Here is a 20,965-nt window from a genome sequence, read left to right as displayed (position 1 = left end):
AGGGTGATGTTTAACCTATCAGTTAAGCTGCCTGTATCCCACATCACAGCATCAGGGCCTAACTCTTGACTCCATCTTACTGCTAATTCAGACTGTAAGAGGCAGAGCTGATGGCCCAACTGGACCGATGCAGGAGACGTAGACTGTGTTCCAATCCCAGCCTTGGGGGACATTGGTGGAGGTTATTGGCAGACAGCTTCCCTCTTTCCCTCCCCCTCCCCTTCTCCTCTTTTTCCTCTGTCAACAAAATGAATCAATAAAAGTAAAAAGCCTATGTTTTAGAGGGGCCAAATCATATTGAAGCCATCCCAGAGGTAAAGTTGCTATCTGGGTTTACTGAAGGTATTGCTGGTTCTGAAAACTCCAGATCAAAGAATGAAAAGAACTCTGAAGGCTTTGGATATTCAGGGAACTGGGAAACCAAAAGTTGAAGGTCAGTGTTTGACAAGGAATGAGGATCCTGGTAAATAACTCTGTCAGTTTAGACTGCCTATACCGAGGCAAGGGTTTTACTTAAGGAAAATGAACTACTCTTATAGTAGCATATGAAGTCTGGCTTGCGACGATCTGCAATTCCTGAAAGGATGAAAGTCTTCTAGCCTAGCTGCTGCCAAAAGCACATGTACCATTTGTGCAGGAGAATATAGTATCACAGAGTCTCTTGGCAATTTTCACACACGGTGCATGGTGATAAAAAAAAAATTACCAGAAACGGTTGAGTGGGGAGTGTTGTGGCACAGCACATAAAACAGCTACTTGGGACTCTAGCATTCCTTATCAGAGTGTTGGTTCGAGTCCTGGCTACCCCACTTTTGATCTGGCTCCCTGCCAATGCACCTGGGAAGTCTGCAGATGATAGGGCAAGCACTCAAGTCTGTGGCACCCAGGCGGAAAATCCAGATGGAATTCTTGGGTCCTGGCTTCAGATCGGCCCAGCCTTGGCTCTTGTGGGCATTTGGGAAGTGATGCAGGGAATGGAAGGTCTGTTTGTGTTGTGTATCTCCCTTTCCCGCGCCCCCCTCTCTCTGTCAACTTGCTATTCAAATAAATAAATTTGAAATAAAAAGGAAAGCATCAGGCATGCAAGCAGATGGAATGTGATGAGAAAGAAAAAGAAAAAGAGGTCTACAATGAAATCCAGATAATGGGATTTTCAACCACTACTTACACTTTAAGAAGTTAAATAACAAGGTTACTGTAGGAAACTAAGAGACTTATAGTAACGAAGCAAAGGAAACTTTCAGAATTAAAACACTGAATGAATCATAAAAAATACTATAGATACAGCATAATGATACCAGTGCCATAAAATTGGGGATTGTCCTGTTTTATAGTATAGCATAAAGGATTTGGCAGAAATAATGAAACCAACTTATATGGACTACAAAAGATAACAAAGATTACAGACGTGAAAAAAAATGTTGAGCCAGGTGGAGTTGAGGGAGATTCAATCAGTTTCAATAACACAATAAACCTTTGGCAGCTCTTGTACATGTGAATTCACCAACTAAAACCACCACCCCAAAATCATGCCCGAAACATCTTTACAGGGAAATATGCAGAGGCAGGAGAGTAGACGTGATCATTTTTAATGGGATCATACAAATTGAGTCTTGACTCCAGGATCTGCTTCTCATTGGATAGGTGACCTTGAGCAAGTCCCTAGACTCTGCTCTTTTTAAGCTTCTCATTTCTAAAGTATGGATAGTAACTGATGTATTAAAGTTGTTAGGAAAACTCTCCAATGCAGATCCAATCACCAGGCACACCCTTAGAGCAGGTGTGATGAGTCACTCCCAGGACGACTAGCTCACAGAGCTTTCTCATCCAGCGGTATTTTCTCCCTGTGCCTTTAGAGGTCTTTCTCTCCTATCTTCTCCAGCTACATCCATTTCTTTGTTCTCTTTCCTTTTGTTTTTTAAATTTTAAGAATGAAACAGAGAATGTCATCAATTGCCATTATCTAGAGGTGAATCTAGCTTTATGCATCTCAGGGGATTTGCACCGGACCTTGGAGTGGCCTTTTTGCTCTCCTCACAGTATGTCAAGGAGAAAGTACCAGTATAAGTTGTCCAGTCAAGCTCAATACCTAATAAGGGTTTATTTCTTTGACAAGGAAGAAGCATGATAGCTTTGTAGTGCTGTGATTAGCCACTGTCCCCATGGTAAGCAGAGTCCTGAGCCAGAAGCAGAACCTACAACGGTGCAGTGAATGACAATCTGCCTTTTGAATTCATTATTTGGACATCTATTTTTCCTTTTTTAGCAATCTTTTGTCAACATTTAGTTTTAAGTGCAAAGTTCTGCTATCCCTTACCATGTAAAAAATTCATGAGACATGCAACGTGGAAAAATAGGAAGTCTTTAATGCAAGTTAATTTGAAATAGGCCTCATGGGTGAAATGCTTTTTAATAATTATTTTTTGTCAAATGATTAGACAAAATGCATATTAGAGAATAATTTTAGAAAAATATATACACACTTTCAATTTTCATTGTATGTACTTCAAATAGTAACACTTAAGAGAGTTTTAATATGTTTGTGCTCTTTTATATGAAGAAGCAGCTGCACCTGTATGCTTTACTGAAAGATCTTTAGATATTATGCACTTGATTTCAGTGCATTTGCAGCCTTGATTTTTTACATCTCATTTTTACAAGTATGAGTTTCCTTCAGATTAAAAAATCTGAACAAAGGATAATGTTCTTGAAGAGTAGAGTCTTGTGTTATTTTCTGCCATGAGGTATTCATTTGTCTTAACAGCATGCTTCCTAAAAAAATCACAGAAAACTCTGTTGAAATAGACACCCCTATAAAATATTTTATCAACTTAGGTAAATAAAACACATTCTACAGTTTTATGTCTCATGAGAAGAAATACATTCTCTTTTACTGCCTATTGCTTCTTCCTTATTGGAGATAGAATTTTAACCCACTCTCTAGGGATTGTCTAGTTATTAAAGGCAGGCACTCCACTGTGGATCAGGAGGACGTCACGTGAGTGAAGTCTTGCATCAAGGAGTTATTGGGTTCATGGGCCCTGGATACCTTGCAAGATTCTCAGAGGAGACAACTTGAGAGCTTAGTTTGCTTAAATTTTTCTTCTCCTTTTAAAGTTATTTGTACCTTTATCATTTTAAAATCATTTTGTTTTCTATCATTCATTTTTACTTATTTGAAAGAGACAGACAGACAGCTCCCACCCATTGGTTGATTCCCAAAATGTCTTTTATAGTTAAGGCTACCTGGGCCAGGCTGAAGCCAAGAGCCCAGAGTTCAGTCTGGGTTTCCCATGTGGTTGGCAAGAACTCAAGTACTTGGACCATCACCTTCAGGATCCCAGGGTACACATTAGTAAGAAGCTAGAATTGGAAAAGGAGAGGAAATTCAAACCAAGGCATTCCAATATGGGATGCAAGGGTCCCAATGTCTTAATTAAAGACACCAGATGCCCATCCCTATCTTCAGATGCACAGAAATATTTGAAAGATAATGCAGAGAGATTCCACATACTCCACACTATTTCCCCCATTATTAATGTATCACCTGAGTAGGGTGGATATATAATTGAATAAATACGGACATGCTATTAGATGTGTTATTAATAACTGATATGTCTCTTTGACCTGATTTCCATCATGTCTCCCTAATGCGCATCTGCTTTTATGGGTTCCCAGCCAGGCACCAAGTTACCTAATCTCCTTAGAGAACCCGTGGCTGTTATAAGGAGTAATTTATTTTCACTTGAAACAGCGAATCTGATCATAGGCTGAAAGTCATGCCATGTGGCTCTTTGTCCAGTTGATGCAGAATTCCCAATTGGTTATGGAGCCCTTTAGTGAGGGTGGTGGAAGGTTTATCTAATGAGATGCCAAAAGAGCCCCTGTTGGTAGTTGGCCTCCAAGCACACTTGCCTAGCACCTCCAAGCAGCTGTTGACTTTTCACACCATTGTCCTGTCTGTAGGCCTCGATGTTTGACCTTTCCAAACCTTTTCCAGTCTACCTCAGTTACTGACTGCTGCTTCCAGATATTTCTTTATATAAAAAGTCTTTACAGTTTCTTTTACCTAGTAGTGGAGTCCAAAGTTTTATCAAACAGAACTCTTGTCCTTCTTACTCAAGGTCAGAGAGTCTCCATCTTCAAAAAACTTAGATATTTCATGTTCTTGCAAAACCCTCAATAATTCCAAACATAGCAAAGACGAGAAAATTTTGTTGCTATGTCAAAATAGATTCAATATTCATATTCTGCCAGACACAGTCACAATAACAGAGTTTGTATTGTTAACAGAGATGTGGACAAGATGGAAGAGGAGCTCTGAGGAAGAAGTGCACCTGTTGCCTTGGCAATGGAAGAGAGAAAAAAAGAGGGATCGCCAGAGACTGTAAGTCTTCTTCATGTGGATCAGAACTGAATATTCAGAGTGTGCGGTGAGCATCCCAAGGAGCTGTGATGGTTTGAGTAAAGATGCAGGGATGGGAAATCGACACTCTGTTCCAGGAACTGCTGGGAAACTTGAAGCCATGCAGAGTAAAGCGACTCTTTGGCAGTGGTGTGGCATGTGACTGGGAAGGAAAGAGGGAACCTTCCAGATTAGAAAATGCCTTTTATGTCACTGTAAGAATTCTCTTGGGTGGTGCAAAGTTAGGTCACCTTGCAATGAGGTTGGATATCTAGATCTAAAAGGGTTTGCACGAGAAAGTTAGAAGTTCATATACTCAGGAAATGAAATCTACCATTCAAAGTGTGGTCATGGTCAAGGGCAGAAAAAGACCCCATTAAAATTTTGCCTTAAAACAAATGAGAAAGTTCTGAGCATGCTGAGCATGTAGATTGACTAGGAGCGGGCACTGCAAGATTCATGACTGGGTTGTCCAAGACGTTGAAATGTTGGCTGCCTAGACATGCTTCAGTCAGAGACAAGGCCAAACGGCTATTTGCCCTCTAGTGGCAACTACACAGCATTTTCTATTTTTGCTAGAAACAGGACTAGACTGCACAACCAGATAAGACCATGTCCGGAAGCTGGTGGCCATTATACTTCAAGAAGCTATTTAAATTAGTATCTAGATTCCATGGAGAAGCATGATAGGAGTTAGTTAAAATTGGAGAGAGTAATGGTATTGACAAAACTCTAACACACACACAAGGCTGGATCACTTAACACAATTTTTCTCTATTATGGCTAAAAGAATATGACAAGAGTGTAAACCAGCCATATTTTTGGCTAAGATTTTCAGCCGTGGTGATTTATTCTTAAGTTAACAACGTAGAAGATATCTGCAGATGGAGAGATCAAGTTCTCTGACATTCAGGCATACATTTTAGTCTACCGTCTCTATCCGCTTCGATTTTATCATTGCCGTATAGAGTACTTTGGCCACCACACAGCAATGAGAGTGTCTAGTTCATTTCTTTGTTTTTCTCTTTCACCCCCTGCATCAGTGGTTTATACCCTATCAGAGTTCATAGCCTATCAAAGGTATCAATTTTCAATCTTTCAATTGTATAGTCTTCTGAGAAGTCATGCTTTCTCTTGCCTTAGCTAACAGCATTTCGCAGAAGCATCTCATTATTTATGGATAAGGGTAAGTCACTAGAATAAGGTAACATTACCGCTGCTCTGCTGTTGCCTCTACTCACATGAATAGATCCATAATTGATGCAATGGCCTAACTAGCGTTGCACTTAAGAGCAAATCTAAGGTCATACCTCTGGAAGAACAAATTGTGTCTTTATGTTTTGTTAGATATTAAGTCAAAGCTTATCTGTCAAGAGGTGCACTTGGAGCCTGGGTGGGGGGAGACAATAATGTGTGGGAAAGAGAAAAGCAAGCAAACCAAGAGGAACACAACTGGCCAGGCTTGCTGCTAGGGAAAAAAAAGGTTTTGGTGTGTTCTTTCTGAGTCTCTCTTGTTGGGGTAGGTTCATGATTGGACACAGTGTCAGCCTGCTCCTGCATTCATAGGTCCTCAGAGAAACCCAGAGTGTTTGAGAAAGCATGGTACGAAACTGATTTAGGAAATTCTAGAGTGATGAACATCCAACAGTCAAGTGAAGGTTTTCCTGGAATGTTTCGGTCCAGGTTTCCTTCTTTTGGAGGTGAATTTGATCTCAGGGCATTCTCTCAGCAGAGTGGGTGATTACTGATGGGGATGCGGAGTGATGGACATTGAAAGACATTCATCTTTTGTGGCTAACAGAGGATAAAAAGTAGGTTGCAAAATATAAGTGTAGTGTGTAATGTCATTTTTATAAAAGCAAAACCTATCTTTTGATATATATATATATATGTACATATATGTATATTTACATGTAGAAAATCATTTGGATTTGCTCTGCCACCATGGATTGATTTAGCTTGTTGGGATTGTGGGTCTTAGTTTCTCTTCCTCCATCATAATTAACTGCTTGCAGTTCTATATATTTAGCCTTTTTTTAAAAAAAAATAAAGGATATAAATGTTTTCTTAAGACAGAAAAGGATACTACATTTTAGGTAGGTATTCCCTTATAAATATTATGTGATCATTTGGGGTTTAGTTATTTCATTGGGTTTTATTGTTCCAAGTACTACAGGAGGTATACAAAACATAAAGATGAACACTAATCTGATCTTAGTGCATCACTGACTTTTTCTATGAAAATGTGAACAAAGAAAAAAGAATTTATACAGGATTGATGTACCCCATGGCTTTTAAAGCCTCTACATGTTTTTAAGAGGAAATAAGGTTTAAGTAGGAATTAAAAGCACACAGAAAACTTACGTGAAATATTCACAATAGACAGGAACTGTTAAAAATGCTTACCACAGCACCTAGAACAAGGTAAAAGTGCAATGAATCTAAGTCACTGTGAATGTATTGATTGATTACACATCAATGGGAGAAAGCAAACTTCTTCAAACTGGGACAAGAAAAATGAATAGTCCCTACATGCAATTGCTAATAAACATTAAACTATCTAATGGTCATGGGAATGAATGCAAAGTAATAGATATACACAGGTTTACACATGAAATGAACAAACTATGAAAAAATATTTTCAGAAATGGATACTTTTACAGCACTTAAGAAAATGAATACTAATTTTCCAGCTGGTAATCTGTCATCATCAAAAAGTTAAACGTATTTATATCAATCAATTCAGAAAGTTCATGGCTAGGACAATGTCTTAAGAAAACAATCATGAATGTTAACATGCATTCTTCAAAAGATCCAGCAATTTCAATTGTGGAAACTCCATGTATGCATGGATAAAATGGCACAGATATCAAGTTATCTATGCAGTTCTCCAATACAAGATTGGAAACAACCCAAATTACCATCAGTAGCAGTCATATAAATAAATTATGGTACTTCTTTACAATGGAGCACTACGGACAAGGCAGTACTAACTGACAGTGAAGTAGTAACAAAATGAGAACAGAATGTGTTCATATAGAAAGACACCCTTCCCCTATTTTTAAATGAAAAAAAATATAGAAAAACTCAGAATCTATTTGTATTTACTTGTATACCCATACAAATATCCTGAAAAGGCACTCAAGAAATTAATGATGGTGACTTCTAGGGAATGTGAGCTGTAGGATGGGAATGGGAGGGAGAAGAGTTTGTTTGGTTTTTGAATCATGTGAACTTACTAATTTTTAAAACAAAAAATAATATTTTTTAAAAAATGATTATGTATTTTAAAAATACATAAATGAAAAAATTGAAATTTAAGGAACAGTCACAAAACACAACTGCAAGGTAGTCTGAGGAAGCCAAGCATCTTTATTTTAAGATTTATTTATATATTTATCAGAAAGGCAAAGGTAAAGAGAGAGAAAGAGAGAGACAAAGAAACACATCTTCCATTCGTTGATTCACTACTCAAGTGAATGCAATAGCCAAAGCTGGGCTGATCTCAAGCCAGGAGCCAGGAGTTTCTTCCAGGGATCATCCTCTGCTGCTTTCCTAGGCACATTGGCAGGGAGCTGGATGGGAAGAGGAGCATTCTGGACTGATAGAGTGCCACAGGCTGCAGCTTAACAAACCATGCCAAAGCAATAGCCCCCAGGCACATATCATTGAAATGTCTAGATTGAATCACATAATACCCAGTTTCCTGTGTTTATTTCTTCCACTTTGAAAACACACAAAAATGTTCTTTCTTTAGGTACTCTTGTATATAATAACATAATTGGCGTTCAATTACTTTTAGCAGAATAAAGTAAGATTTGAAAGTTGAGCTTGTCGTTAAGGGAAAAGTCACAAGTTCTTCTCACTCTGTATGTCTATACTTTGTTTCCACTGAGTATTTTTGAGAGAAAACTCATGAAAGTTCCAAGTCAATTCTGGTCCAAGTATTTCTTTCAATCAGTTCTCATCCAAAAGAGGCTGTGAAGCAAGATTATTAAGGAAAAGACAAAATGCAACGAAATAACTTCCACGTGTCACAGTGTGACACTGCAGTGTCCTACAGACTCCTAAGGCAGGTGTTTGGTTCTATCGGAGTACTCACCCATCACCTGTCCTTGCAACGAGAGGCCACAAGCAGGCTCACAACCAAGGGACAACAGTTCAAGAGGGAGAGGATGCCCTGGGCTCAGAGATGTGCTCTTGGCCATCAGAAATCGCCGTGAAACAGACCAAGTGTTAGTAATTAGTGCTTGTGTAAGAGTGGGAGCTGGTGACCACCTGCCCTTAGTGATTCTCACCCAGGGAACTTGGTTAAAAAGGCCTTGGCCAGGACTGCACCCCCAGACTGTGATGAAATTCTCGTGAAATAGAGCTCAGGACTTTTACTTATAAAGTAACGATGATGTGAAATCAGCATTTCTATTGGCCTGTCAGAAGGCTGGAGCATTTTTCCCCCCATTCTGTGACAGAACAAGATGCAGTAAGCAGCTCCTTCCGCATTGTAATTCAAACATACATAGATGTTAATTTAGGTTAAACCTTTCTACTTATTTTTTTTCTTCTGTCTCAGACTGTACCCAAAGCTTCGTGCTTGAACTATTAATACGGTTTCCTTATAGGTCTGGCTCTTATCTTGCTTTCATTCTTCTGTCCTATTTTCACCTTGTACAACAAGGACAAATGATTTTTTTCTCCTATCAGGGGTTCTGCTGTTTATTTATAAGATACGTGCAAACCGAGTTCCCCAGCCAAGGCTTCCACTCTGTACTCAGCCGTCATCCTGTGAAATCCCGCAGCTGCTCAACTCTATTTTTCCTGCCCCAAATCAAGCAGAGGCCGATAACCTCTAAGGCTGTCTTCTTAAAAAGTCTGGCTTCCCTGGTTCATGGTCCTACTACTAGCCGTAAATACGCACTCACACGAGCTCTCTTTTCTAAAATGTTTCTTAATTGAAGCTTAAAAAAAAAAAATCTTAGACTTGGCTCTTTGTCCTTCCCATCCAGGGCAGCTTCCTGGCTGTTTAGCTTCCTGGGAACTTTGGGCTCAGACTCCTGCTGGGGCATCCCGAGGCTCTCAGCACATCCTTACCTTCAGCTCTCCTGGGTAGAGCCCCTTTTGCAGGGGGAGGGCCAGTCCAACCAGAAAGGCTTGGGTGCTGGCTGCCGGGAACCCCGCCCTCTATCAGAGTCTGTATTTGATTCAGATGTAGATGACTTGAATTCATGGCACGCTCCAAAACTGGGCCTAGAGCTGCTTATTAGCATTTTTGTGTGTGTCTGTGTTTAGTTCATTTCTCACTTGCTTATCTTTAAAGATATTTTTTTTAGGTCAGGGGATCTTACCTAACTTGAAGAAATTAAAGACTCAAGGGAAACTTGTAGTAAATACTGTTCGCATGGCTGCTTTGTTGAAAAAAGGATGGGCTGTGTACCAAATACAAGTGCAGGAGCAGTAAACCCGAAGTGTGTTCTTAGTGGTTGAGATATAAGCATCCTGGGCCGGGCAGCGCTCTAGGGTCTTGGGGAAGCAGCCAGGCACACATCCCAGATCCAGGAGGCCCCGAAGGGGAAGGCACTAGGGCGCCAAGGCCAGGCTTCACCACTATCACGCTCGCCCCCCTTCCAGTTCCACTCAGTGCACACCGTCTTGGCCTCCACAACCACCGCGCAGACCTCCGAAGGAGATGTTTGGGACTTCAAGGGCAAGTTCTGACTCTACTCAAGCCTGTCCCCAAGGACTGTTTGCTCATGGTTTGTAGATGGCCTCTGGATGCTGTCCAGCCCTCACCGCGCCTGTAAGGCCGCTCAGGGCCGAGGATGCTAGAAACATCCCAACGCCATCAGCAGACTCCTGGAGGATGGGGGGGGGGGGCAACCTGTGCTAGGCACAAGTCCATGTTCTGGTATTGTCCTGCGCTAAGCCAGAGGCGAGGGGATGGCCAAGGGAAAGCCAAGCGACAGGGGGCTCAGGGTCGCCTGAGGGGGCTCGGGGTCGTCTGACGGGGCTCGGGGTCGCCTGAGGGGTTTCGGGGTCGCCTGAGGGGCTCGGGGTCGCCAGAGTCAGGGTCGCCAGAGGGGGCTCGGGGTCGCCTGACGGGGCTCGGGGTCGCCAGCGGGGGCTCGGGGTCGCGCGCGCGTGCCCGCGGGCCCCAGGCCGGAAGCGAGGATTCCGCTTCCTCCCCCCGCGGCGCGCGGCCGCAGCCGAGCGCAGGAGCGCGCGTCCCCGGCGGGCGGGGCGTGGCCTCGCGGCTCCCGGCGCATTCCGTCCCCCGCCTCCTCCCGCGCGCCCGCTCCCTCCCCCGACAGCTGATTCATTGGCTCGGCCGCCCAGACTGCCTGGCGCCGGCCGCGTGACGTCACCCATTCACCCAGCCCGCCGCCCCCCTCCGCTGGCGCCGGCCGGGCGGTCGCCATGGTAACGCCGACGCCAGCCCGCACAATGACTTCCAGCTGGAGCGGCTGGGCCAGCCCGCGCTCGTTGGCTCGCGCAGGGCTGTGGAGCGCGGGGACGGCTTTTTTTTTTTCTTTTTGCTTGCTTTCTCTCTTTCTGGCTCTTGTCTTGCTGTTTTTTTTTTTTCCAGGCTCCTGCGGGTTTCCCCTTTCGGGAAATGCGTTCGCTGTAGTTTTCTAGGGCTCCGGTCCCACGGGTCTGCGGCGTCCATGCAGGCTTGCACGCCCCGGTCGCTGTCCCCTTGGGCCAGGCGCAGCCCTGCTAGGCGCGGCGGACTAGCTGGCCTTGGGTTTAAGCCTTTGCTGCGCTCATACCTGCAGGTTGTGCTCCTAGGGAAACTCTTCGTTGCGAACGCGGTGATCCTCAACTGTTCTTCTTACAGCCGCATATCAACTTTGAAAGCACTGTCGCCGGTTAACAGTACTTACTTTGCTTTTCAGTAGAACTTGACAGTGGCACGAGCTTGGGAGCTGGGATTTTAACGCTTCTCTGTGGAGACATGTTAGCAGAATACAAACGTGCAAGGCAGTGCGAGTTAGCGTGGAGCGTGTCTGAGCGTCGTAACTCGAGCGCTCAGACACACAGATCGGTGACACTCCCCCAGAGCCTTTGAGTCCTAAGGTGTGCAGGACAGGAGATCGTGATGTTGTGTTTTCACTTTTTGTGCCCCCGTGTGTGCCGGATTTCTTGATTTCCAGCTTCAGAAATGGCTCTGAGTTTTTGCGGCTTCGCGGCTGAGAAATAAACGAAAGCCATGCTGTAAACGAACGTAGGCTGCTTTTTGGTAGAACTATGAACTCAGCGGACACAACCCCCCGGCTCAGCTCACGCAGAGATACTTGGCGTTAAAGCCCTCTGGCGCCGTTGCGCTGTCGGTTCAGATTCCAGCGCAGGCTTCTTTGTTATTATTATTATTTAAAATTCTGATTTGGTCGCATCCTCAAACACATTTACAACCTTTGAAGGTAAGGAAGGACTCTTCCTGAACCTTTATCCTTGTCTCCCTGAAGAAACCCGACGGTGGGTTTGGTTGATTGTGCTGAAGAATGTTTAGAAACCACACGAGGCGTTTAACCCATCAAATCATGATTTGTTGGCTCGAAGCAGCCTTCCCATATGTCTTCCACACACTTCCCAACCGCCTCAGCCCAAAGAGATGACAAGGTAGTCGTGGGTGATCAGGAATAAAAGCAATTCATGCCTTGGAATTGGCAGTCAAGACAGGAATATTTGCTCTTCTCATGTTTTCCAGGGGTCACTGTGGGTGATAACTCTTTGCTAACAAATAAAAACACACTGATTTTGCTGCCCATCTCCAATGAGAATTCGGTGAGACAAATTTTCTTCTCAAATTATGCATATTTAAGTGTGATTGGAGATGGTAACATTGACAATAAACACGTTGACTCCAAAGCACAGTCTCTCCGGCTGGCATTGATGTCCATGACACAGTGAATGGATGATTTCCCCCATCCACGTTTATACGCATTCGCTTAAATGTCAGGTTTCCACATGGGGGAGGGGGGAAGCCCTCCAGTGATCAGAAATCAATTTGTATATTTAGTTTTCTGCTGTCACCAGACTACACAGGGGTGCTGCCAGCTTACAGTTTGAATAATGGCAAGGCTCCCAGTGGTTCCCAACCCTAAGTTAGTTATCCCATGCACTTGTCAAAATACAGTTGCCTAATATCCTCTTCTAGAAACTTCCATTGCCATGGTTCAGGGTATAGACTGATTGCCAACTTTTGTTGTTGTTGTAACTTTTTAATTTTGAATGATAGATTCACAGGAAATTGCAAAGACTTTTCTGTTGAAAGAAACTGGTGCTTCTCGTCCCCTTTTCAGCTTCTGACACAAAAATAAAGCCAAGAAAGTGGCATTGACATAAATGGCGCCAGTACTACTGTGCCGTCTCTCTACAGTTACTGTAAGGAAATACAGAGCTACTGCAGAACCATGCACATCTTATGCAGTGTGGTCACTCATCTCCCTGCACACACCGTCCCTCAGGCCCGTCCTCTGCTCATCTCTTCTCTAACCTCTGTAATTTTGTCCTTTGGTCAATGTTGTATACATCGATTCTTACACTGCGTCATATTCTGGTATTCACACAGCCCTCCTGAGGTCTGTTCAGGTTGTGAGTGAAGTAGCAGTTCATTTCTTTTTATGGTTGAATGGTGGCTCTTCCAAGGTCTGAGAGTGCCAGGGATGAACCGATCACGTGTTGCAGAATATTTTAGTTGTCCTGGCAGCCTCGTTTAATTCTTTTTCTGTACTGATAAAGTTGTAAAAGCATGTGCAGGTGTTTATGTGGACACAGATGTCTCTGGAAGAAAAGTTCACAGTTGTAATCTCTGGATCATATGATAAAGATACGGTTAATGTTTTAAGAAACTGACATTTTCAGAAGTGTTGTGGCATCTTACTTTCCTACCAGCAATGTAAAAAAAAAAAAAGTTCCAGTTTTTCCACATCCTTGCCTGCATTTGGTACTGGAATTCTGGGTATATGTAATGCTATCTCACTATGTATTTTCTTGGGTTTTTTAAATAACTAATGGTGTTGAACTCCATTGTATGTCTGTTGGCCCTTCATGGGATCCCAGGACATTCAAGGCAAGAAATTTTGCGGCTAGGCCACTGCGCCAGGCCCAGATTGTATCTCTTAAGAATCATTCTTTTAGTATTGTGTGTAAGAGTTCTTCACCATGACATGTGTTCTAGAAATTTTCTGTTTTATTCTTTTAAGATGTTTTATAATGTACACTAAAATCTATGTTGTGAATTAATTTGTATATGAGTTGTCGGATTTGGGTCAATGTTCCTTTTTTTTTTTTTTCTGCTGGTAAATATCTAGTTCATTGAAAAAAACCCTATCATTTCTCTACTGAAGTGGTTTTCCATCTTTGTTAAAACTCAGTTGTTCCCAGAGTTCAGGTGAGTCTGCTCAGCGGTGTGGGTTTCTGAATCTCTCAGCCAGGTGGCTGGTGCTGGGTGAACCTGTGTTCAGCCAGGCTTCCCACTGGGGATCCTAGTTCCCCGTCCACTGCTGCCAAGCTGTGGGTGAATCATGAGCTTGTCTAAGCTCCAAGGTCTGAGAATTTCCTCCATCCACAGTGATCATGCTGTGTACGGATCTTGGATAGCTCTGGGCATGCTCAGAATCATGGTTCCACCCACAACCACCACGTTGGTGGGCAGAATCCAGGTGAACATACTCAGAGGTATGGGTGTCTGAATCTCCCAGCCACATGGCAATAGCTGGGAGAACCCATGCTGAGCCAGGCTTCCTGCTGGGAATCTTAGCTCCCCCTCAACCACTGCTAAGCGGTGGGCAAATCCTGAGCTGTGGGCAACCAGAGCACCAACAGTGCCAAGCTTCACCCACTGGCCACCTGGTGGCGAGCTCTGGGGTCTTGGGAATCTGGAATTATTGCCTAGGGACATCTGTGGATAGGGCCACAGTACATATAGGCGAGAAATGAATTCTGAGGGACACTCAATGACAGGGCCACTGTACTTGTGGTTAAGCAAGGGGACTGAGACATGGTGATTTGGAGGGAAGAGACTGGAAGAGCTGTATGGGTCAGACTGGTACACCAGCCCACATGTGAATCTGGAGTTAGGCTTGTCAGCATGGGACATTGCTGACCACCACATGCTACTCAATGTAAAAGCTAAGGCTGGGGGCCTGTCTAGCAGGAGTAGATCCTGAACCTAACTGAATATCGAAACAAGTGATGGGTAACATTAGCAAGGGCCATGACACTAATCAGCATGCAAGAGAACCAGGTCCGGGGGTATATTCTGTGGGGGATATGTGGACCAAACCCGTGGAAATGCAAGTCCTGCTAGTTAGCTCAAAGGTTAGGGTGGTGATGGGCTGAGACAGGTGTGACATGGAACCTGCCAACGTTCACAGGTACAGGGACCAAGAATAGTCTGGACAGGTACCAGTATGTGCATCCTTAAACAGAGTGTGGGGTGAACTGGGCCGCAATTTTCACCAGCTCATACTAGACCGACAAGGAGGGGTAGATTATGCTTGGCAAGGCCTAGCAACCACTGGCATGCATGAGATCTGGGTCTGGGAGTAGCCCAAGTGGGGGAACTTGGGAAACTCCCCTAGGGGGTCATAGCTCCCACTGGTGAGCATATGGTCCAGGTCTGTGTATTCGGCAGGTTGGGCAAAGTAGCTCCATCTGTTGGCTAATGTGTGGGTTGGTTTTGGAAGGGGGCAGACCAGGCAGGGCTGAGCAAACCATAGCCTATTGATAAGTGCAGAAACCAGACTGGAGCTTGGGTCATGCTAGGCTAGGCTATCACACCTGTTGGTTTGCATGAGCCATAGATGGGAGTAGACTGAGCAGGGCCAGGTTCCAGTACCCACCAGTAAGAGTTGGGACTGGGGACAGCCCAGGGAAGGCCAGGCTACAGCATCCAAGGCAAAGGCCAGGACAGGTGAGGAGCTATGCTAAGTTGGGTCAGAGCCACCACTGGCATGTGTGAGATCTGTGGCTGGGAACAGGCCTGGTTGGGGAGCAAGGAGGATGCCCTGGCTGGGTTGTAGTTCCCGCTGGTGAGTGTGCAGGCCAGAGTGGGGCTGCTGTCTAGTCTGGGCATGCAGTGTTCCTTGGCACAAGTATGGGCTGGTTTTGGGGTGTGCCAGACTGGACTAGACTGTAGCACCCACTGGTGCTCACGAGAACTGGGGTAAGTATAGGACTTGCTAGGCTAGATCTCTGTGCCTGCTGAGACCTGTGTGAGCTATGTCTGGGTGTGGACCAGGCTTGGCTGGGTTATAGCATCCAATAGTAAAAATTGGAATGGGTGAAGGCCAGTCAGGAAAGGTCATTGTTCCTGCTAGGACAGAAGGTGGACTAAGTAGGACTGGCTCATGGACCTACCAGTGTGTGTGAGATCTAGCATTGGGACAGGTTCTGATGAGGAGCTTGGGCAACTCCTCTGTCGGGACACAGTCCCTGCAGGTGAGTGCAAGAACCATGATAGGGAGCAGCCCAGACAAGGCCAGGGAATGGTACCTAGCGGCAAACATTTGGCTCAGATCAGGGGTGAACCAGGTTGGGCTAGTTCATATTACCTGCTGGCGAATCCGAGCACTAGAATGGAGTGTGGGTTGGGCCGTGTTGGGTCACAACACAAGACAGTTCACATGAGAGCCAGGACTGGGTGCTGGGTAGGCTGGGCTAGGCTGTAGTCCCCACCAGCACGAGTTGGAATTGGGGATGGGCCAGGCTCAGACAGGTACAGAATCTACCGGCAAAGGTCGAAGAGAGGCAGGCCGTGCCAGAATGGGCCACAGCACCCAACGAGTACATGTGAGATCCAAGGGTTTAGGGGGTAAAGCTGATAGGGGGAATATGGAGGGCTACCCTCTTGTACCACCGTTGCCACTGGAAAGTGTGAGTTGTAATGGGGGCAGACCAGGCCGGGCAGGGATGCAACACTTGTCAGCCTCATGTGGGCTGGATCAGGGGAAAGTCAGGCTGGGTTGACTGTTCCTACTGGTGCATGCATAAGTCAGAGTGAGTGTGGGTTGGTTGATCTTTGCTGCAGCATCAGCTGGCAGATGCTGGCATGGGGGAAAATTCTGTCAAACTGCAGAATCACCGGGAAAGTGCAAAATCCAGTAAGGAACCAGTGGACTCCTCCCTTTTGGTTGCCACTCTGACTGGTGAGCATGATAACCAGGAATGGGGCAAGCATGACTAGACAGAGTGGTACTTGCCGGCATGTGTGTGGGCTGGATAGTGGGGCTAGTTGGGTTGAACTAGGCTTCAGTGCTCATTGATATGTATGAGAATGGAATGGGATGTGGGACAGACTGGGCCAGTCTGCTGTACATACTGGCAAGGATGGGAACCAGAGTAGTGGGTGGGCCTGGTGGGGGTTATTGTGTCACTTTGGTAAAGCTGCAGCTTCCAGTAGTGTACGTGAAGGCCGAGTATATGATGGGCAGGTCAGGCTGGGCTATAATATCCATTGGTCTATGTAGGAGACAGGGCTGGAGATAGAACTGATCCAGCAGTTGCAGCCACTAGCATGTGCATAAGCTAATTGAGGTGACAGAATGTGCTGGTCCCTGTATTGGCAAGCACACAAACAAGAATCAGATCTCGGATCACCTCAGATGAAGTTTATTTGGGGATTCCCCCTCAACAATTGCTGAACTCAAAACCCCAATCACAGAGAGAATTGCAGGTTCCATGGTCTGTGGAGTGCATGTGTCAGAGTTGAACCTCCTCAATGGCTTAGAGCAGTGGACAGCATATTCAGGTGCACACGGAGGATATAACAGTACATTGGAGTCTGCAGAGGACACCTGATGGAGGACAGATTAAATGGATCATCTGCCCCAGCCACATGTTGACAGTGAAGATCTGGGCAGACTCTAAGATGGACTATATCAGCCAGTGGGTTCTGGAGAGATTTCGTTGTGCTTGGAGTGGTGAGATTGGCAGTAATTCAGAACTGTTGAACTATTGAACCCCCCTGAACAGGACCCTGGGAGCATGCCCCACACTGGGGACCCTGGAGTGATGTCGGGTGGCTGCCCTCTATCCCAGGGTGCAGAGGCATTTGGGAGGCTGGGTGTGGCTTCTTTTTTTGTCTCCTCCCTTCCCGCAGATACAGGAAGGAGAAAAAGAGAATGTTGAAATGGTGATCTCACCCACCTTCCTGTAGCCCTTGGCCCTAATCACCGTAACCAACTATATAGAATTCCTCAAAAATAAAAATAATTAATAATAAAAAAATCAGTTGATTCTATTTCTGTGGGACTGTTACATGCTTCTCTAGTGGGTTCCTTTCTTTGATTTGTTGCATCTGTGTCTCCACCAGGCTTACACAGTCTTGATTACCATGGCTGTGTACTAGGCCTTGATACTGGTTAAACTGAATTCCTTCCATAATATTTCTTTAATTTTTTTCTTTTAGTTGTTTTAGTACCATTCACTTAACATACACATTTTAGAGTAATCTTGTGTGTATCCATAATAAACGTGTTAGGATTTTGTTAGAATTGTGTTAAAACTAATCTCATTTTGGGGAAGAATTAACATCTTTGTGGTTTTCTGCCAGTCTATGAACATCATATAATTCCCAGCTTATTTAGATATTGGATTTCTTTCATTAACATGTTACAGTTTCCAATGTAAACCAAATTTTGTTAGCTCTAAATTTGTGGTTCATTTTTTTTTTGACTAATCGCAGATGGTGTTATATTTTAAATTTCTGTTTATACATGTTTGATACTAATGTATGCGATGGAATTGACATTTCTGTGTTAATCTTTTTCTCTGTGATGACTCTGAACTCACTTATCGAGTCTAAGTCTTTTTTTGTGTGTGAATTTGCTTGCTTTGTGTTTGGTAGGTTTCTTGAGGTTTCTTAAATAGAAAATCATGCCATTTGCAAGTAGAAACGATTTGGGTTCTTTCTTTTATTTTACTTTTCTGCTGTATTTTGATTAGCCTGTGTAGTACCATGCTTAATAGTGGCAATCAGGTGAACTATCATTGTTCTTGATCTTAACAGGGAAAAATTCAAATCTTTCATCATTAGATATAATGTTAATTGTAGGTTTTACTTTTTTAGCAATTCAATTTTTGCTTTTATCAATTTTATTCTGAGTTTTCTGAGAATGAATGTTGAATTTTATCAAGTTCTTTTTCAGAATTGATTGGTAGAATTATGTGATTTTAATCCTCAGGGAATTAATACAATGGGATCCATTGATTTTTGGGTATTTAACCAGCCTTTCTTCCCTAGAATAAGCAGTACTAGATCTTAATGTTAAGGTCTACTTGCTAATGTTTTGCTAAGAATTAATGATTAATTGCCATATAATTCTCTCATTCTCTTTCTCTCTCACACACACCCACACATACTCACACATGTACATACATTTCTGTGTTGTCTTTGGTTTTGATAAAGGATAATATTTGCCTATTGAAATGAGTTAGAAGATGTTCTTGTCTTTTTTTTTTTTTAGGAGAGCATATATAGTATTGATGCTAATTGTTTAAGCAGTAGAATTCTACAGTGAAGCAGTCTGGCCTGCAGGTTTGTTCTTTTGGTGTTTAAAATTATGGATCCTATTTCCTAAATAGTTGCAGTGTTGTTTAAATGCTCTTATTTCAAGTCTTTTGGGTGGGGAAGGTTTGTGATTTTGAGGAATGGATTCATTTGATCTAAGAAGTCATGTGTGTGGTATTCCCCCAATAGTCTGTTGATGTCTGCAGGCTCTGAGTGGTATCCTGTTTCATCCCTGGTAGCAACAATTTCTGTTTTTTCTCTCTCTGTTGTCAGTTTTGTTAGATTGTCAATTGCATTGATATTTTCATGATTTCATTGATTTTCCTCTGTTGTTTTTCTGATTCCAGTATCACTGATATCTGTTCTTTATTATTTCACCCCATTGCTCATTTTGGGTTAATTTTACTCTTCTTTTCCCAGTCCTCTTTGGGCACTGTTTTGTGATCTGGATGCCTCACTTCACACATAGCTTCAAGCTGATGGTCTGGAAGAGCCAGGAAGGATGACTTAAAGCCTTGCTACCCTGTATCCATGTTGGAGACCTAGCAGAAGCTCCTGGCTCGGATAGGCTCAGCGCTGGCCATGGTGGCCATTTGGGGAGTGAGGCAGTAGATGGAAGAGTTCTCTTTCTTTATCTGCCCTTCTCTCTGTAAATCTGGTTTTCAAATAAAAGTAAACAAATAGATAAATACTTTCTCTGATCCATTCCAGGGAGGAAGAAGGGAGGATCGTTTTTATTCCTGCCAGTTGGGTTGTAGGATGTGTAATGTTGTGTAGGATGTCCACATGTTGATTATGAACTCCATCGATATGTGCAGGTGGGGATCCTCAGTACTGGTTGATGGAGATGGTATTCCCAGCTCCCTGCTTTCCTTCCCTGATACCATTCAGGTAGAGGTGTTAGGGCATAGCCTGTGGCAAGGCCTGAAACTGGGGCTCCCTTTTGGGTTGTGCTGGTAAGGATAAAGGTTTCTCTCTGGTATCTGATTGGAATTGCACAGTGATAAACCGTTACTGTCTAAGGTTTACTTAGCATTTATCTAGAGAGAGCAAGCTTTTGTTGAGGCCTTTTTGGTCAGTCCTTGTTAGTGCTGCTAGGTTGTTGACTCCTTTAGCACCTGGTCTGGGACATTTTAGGCAAAAAGTAAATCCAGGGAACTGATCACCATGCTGCTTCTTTCATTTCTCGGTTCTCAAGTTCCCTAACTGGTTAGAGAAAGATCTTCCAACCACTGGCTCATACCTCAAGTGGCCGCAGCGTCCATAGCTGAGCCGATCCAAAGTCAGGAGCCCAGAGCCTCTTCTGGGTGTCATGAGACTGCAGGGTCCCAAGGCTCTGGGCCTTCCTCAACTGCTTTCCCAGGCCACAAGCAAGGAGCTGGATGGGAAGTGGGACATCCGGGACATGAACTAGTATTCTTAGGGGATTTCAACACTTGCAGGTGATTGAAACATCATGTTGGGCCCTAGTGCATTGATTCTTAAAAAGTGCAGCATGGTGGCCTACTGCCTAAAGTCCTTGTCTTGGATGCACCAGGATCCCATATGGGTGTTGGTTCTAATCCCGACAGTTCCACTTCCCATCCAGCTCCCTGCTTGTGGCCGGGGAAAGCAGTCGAGGACGGTCTGAAACCTTGGGACCCTGCACCCACGTGGGAGAGCTAGAGGAGGTTCCTGGCCCCTGGCTTCGGATTGGCGCAGCACCAGCCATTACAGTCACTTGGGGAGTGAATCATCGAATGGAGGCTCTTCCTCTCTGTATCTCTGACTTTGCAATAAAAATAAATAAATCTTTTTTAAAAATAGTGCAGTCAGAATTATGCCTATCTGTGTGACACTGCAAGGTTGTAGTCTCTTCTCTTCATTGTAAAAGGGTCTGTCTTTCTATGTCAGTTGGATTTATAACCATTTCAAACATTAAAGTTTATTTTTATTTTACTTGTTTGACAAGAAGAATGAGAGAGAGAATTAGAGAGGAAAGAGAAAGAGAGAGAGAGAGAATGAATCCCTCAACTATCAGTTCAATCCCCACAGTCTCAAAACACCTAGGG

The 20,965-nt window shown here is 43.9% G+C and overlaps 1 long non-coding RNA gene across 1 annotated transcript; it reads left to right on the top strand.

The window, feature by feature from the left end:
• Positions 1-261: 261 nt before the first annotated feature.
• On the top strand, positions 262-16,001 carry LOC121147718. The gene is made up of 3 exons (XR_005882468.1): positions 262-275; positions 8,255-8,260; positions 15,922-16,001. It is a non-coding gene; the product is annotated as an uncharacterized LOC121147718 (long non-coding RNA).
• The last annotated feature ends 4,964 nt before the right edge of the window (positions 16,002-20,965 follow it).

This window comes from Ochotona curzoniae, unplaced genomic scaffold, assembly GCF_017591425.1.
Source record: "Ochotona curzoniae isolate NIBS_2020 unplaced genomic scaffold, NIBS_Ocur_1.0 scaffold_461, whole genome shotgun sequence".
NCBI lineage: Eukaryota > Metazoa > Chordata > Mammalia > Lagomorpha > Ochotonidae > Ochotona > Ochotona curzoniae.
The sequence above is the reverse complement of the archived record's forward strand: the minus strand, read 5'-3'. Positions and strand labels throughout refer to the sequence as shown.